Here is a 2500-nt window from a genome sequence, read left to right as displayed (position 1 = left end):
AAAGACAGTCAATTCAATTCAATTCAATTCAAATATGCTTTATTGGCACGACAAATCATATGATGCATTGCCAAAGCGTTCACAGGAATAATAATAATTACAAAAAAGTAAACAAACATATACTTACAAACATTTACACTTAATCAATACACTGTGTGTGTGTGTGTGTGTGTGTGTGTGTGTGTGTGTGTTGCTCAGTGGTCACTCCTCCTCTTTCTGTCACAGTTGTGTATTGTGTATGTAATGTGCAGCTAGTATTGCTGCACACCTAATAAATATCTAATTGTCTTGTGATCTTCGATCTCAAAGAATTTTGGATATATAGATTGAAATTTTGGATAGAAGTTGGAGCGTATTTCTTTGTAGTTTGGGCAGCTAGTGAGGAAGTGTAGTTCTGACTCAATTTCTTTTTTGTCACAGTTCACAAATTCTGTTTTCTTTAGGCATCCAGGTTTGCCTGCGTCTGCCTGTTTCTATTGCCAAGCTGTGGTTGCTAAGCCTGTATCTAAACATTGTTTTTCTCAAGTTGGTGTCTCTTACAATTGTCAAGTATGCAGTGTCTGATCTGTGTGTGTGAGAGAGACATACAGAGAGAGAGAGAGAGAGAGACAGAGAGAGAGACAGAGAGAGAGAGAGACCACACCTCACATTTCCCACTCCATCATTGACATTAAAAGCACCAAATATGGTATGTAATGTTCAAACAACACTTCCCTTAAAAATTGTCACTTAGTGAATATGGGAGAGTCGAGAAGTATAGCTTATTATGCAGCAAAATGTAGCATTATGATGACAGGAAGTTGCCCCTCTAGATCATGCTTCCGTACGAATATAGTTAATTATTCTAATGGATGCTAACATATTCTATCTGCAACTGAAGGCTCTGTATGTGAACAGTCAGTGTTTGTATTTTTACTATGTGTCATCAATGGTATCTTAAGACCAGCCAACCATCTGACACACCACCATCTGGTTGCTTTAGGCCGGGGCTGCATTCTATTTTCATATGAGCCTTGATGACTATGATGTTACATCAGTCCATCATTTGCATTAGTAATAATCATTTCTGTAGGCCTGCTGTGGTACAAGTTGATAATCTAAAGCCTTTAGAAAACTCTTCCTGGTCTGCTGGGCTTTGCTCTGTGTCCTCCTAGTTGTGTGTGTGTGTGTGTGTGTGTGTGTGTGTGTGTGTGTGTGTGTATGTGTGTGTGTGTGTGTGTGTGTGTGTGTGTGTGTGTTTGTCTGTGTGTGGTTCCTGGTCTTCCTGGTGGTCTGCAATTTGTATCTCAAAGGAATGTTGTTTTGATTAGACATATTCAAGATGGAATACAATTTGATGCAATACAATGAATGATGGTTTGATGGGACTCTGCGATAAGTATGTGTGTATGTGTGTGTGTGTGTGTGTGTGTCTGTCTGTCTGTCTGTGTGCATGTATGTCTGTCTGTGCTTGTGTGTGTGTGTGTGTGTGTGTGTGTGTGTGTGTGTGTGTGTGTGTGTGTGTTTGTTAAAGTCCATGTGGAGCTGGAGTGAAGATAGTCTCAGAGTAGTGCAGTGCTGATCAGACTCGATGATGAGCAGGCCTATGAGAGGGGCTGAGTGGTGATCATTATCTGAAGCTAGCAGAGTCCAGCAATAATGAGCTTTAGTGCACTGCTAATGACTATAATGAGTTTTAGTGCACTGCTAATGACTATAATGAGTTTTAGTGCACTGTTAATGAGAATGATGTGTTTTAGTGCACTGCTAATGAGAATAATGAGTTTTAATGCACTGCTAATGAGAATAATGTGTTTTATTGCACTGCTAATGAGAATGAGTATAATGTGTTTTAGTGCACTGCTAATGAGAATAATGCGTTTTAGTGCACTGCTAATGAGAATAATGTGTTTTGTATAATGTGTTTTAGTGCACTGCTAATGAGAATAATGAGTTTTAGTGCACTGCTAATGAGAATGCGGCCACAAAGTGCAGGGCAGACATATGGACACGCAGCAACGGACAGACTGACAGAGATGCACACTTGTCTGCCTGGCAAACGTTTCTGTCTTTCTTTCTTTTTTGCTCCTGATTTTCTCTTCTCTTTCTCTCTCTCTCTCTCTCTCTCTTCTCTCACACTCACTCACTTTCCATCTTACCCTTTTGCTTATTTTTCTCTCGATCACTCTCATTTTGGTTTGGCTCTGCCACCATTTCCCCTCCGCTCTTCTCTCCATTAGCTCACCAATATCACACATCTCCTCCTGACCGCCAAATGTGAGGTCCTTTCCCAAAATGCATTGTTGTTGGGGGGTTGCGGGTCAGCCATTTCCATTGGGTGTGCGTTTTGGTGATAACCTTCTCCTGAGTCCCACGTCCCACCAGCCAGAGCATGACACATCGTTCTTCACATAGAGATGGAGAGAGGGAGAGAGTGATGGATAGATAAAGATAAGCGAGAGAAAGAGAGAGCAAGAAGACAGAGACAGAGAGACAGGCAGACATAGATGGACTAACAGAC

At 41.1% G+C, this 2500-nt stretch overlaps 1 protein-coding gene across 2 annotated transcripts in view; it reads left to right on the top strand.

The window, feature by feature from the left end:
- LOC125311826 (cGMP-dependent protein kinase 1-like) overlaps positions 1–2500 on the top strand; it is a gene marked incomplete in the record, with an annotated part of 81312 nt that overhangs the window by 47823 nt on the left and 30989 nt on the right.

Source organism: Alosa alosa, chromosome 18, assembly GCF_017589495.1.
Source record: "Alosa alosa isolate M-15738 ecotype Scorff River chromosome 18, AALO_Geno_1.1, whole genome shotgun sequence".
NCBI lineage: Eukaryota > Metazoa > Chordata > Actinopteri > Clupeiformes > Clupeidae > Alosa > Alosa alosa.
Note: the sequence above shows the minus strand (reverse complement) of the source record. Positions and strands in the feature narration are given on the sequence as shown.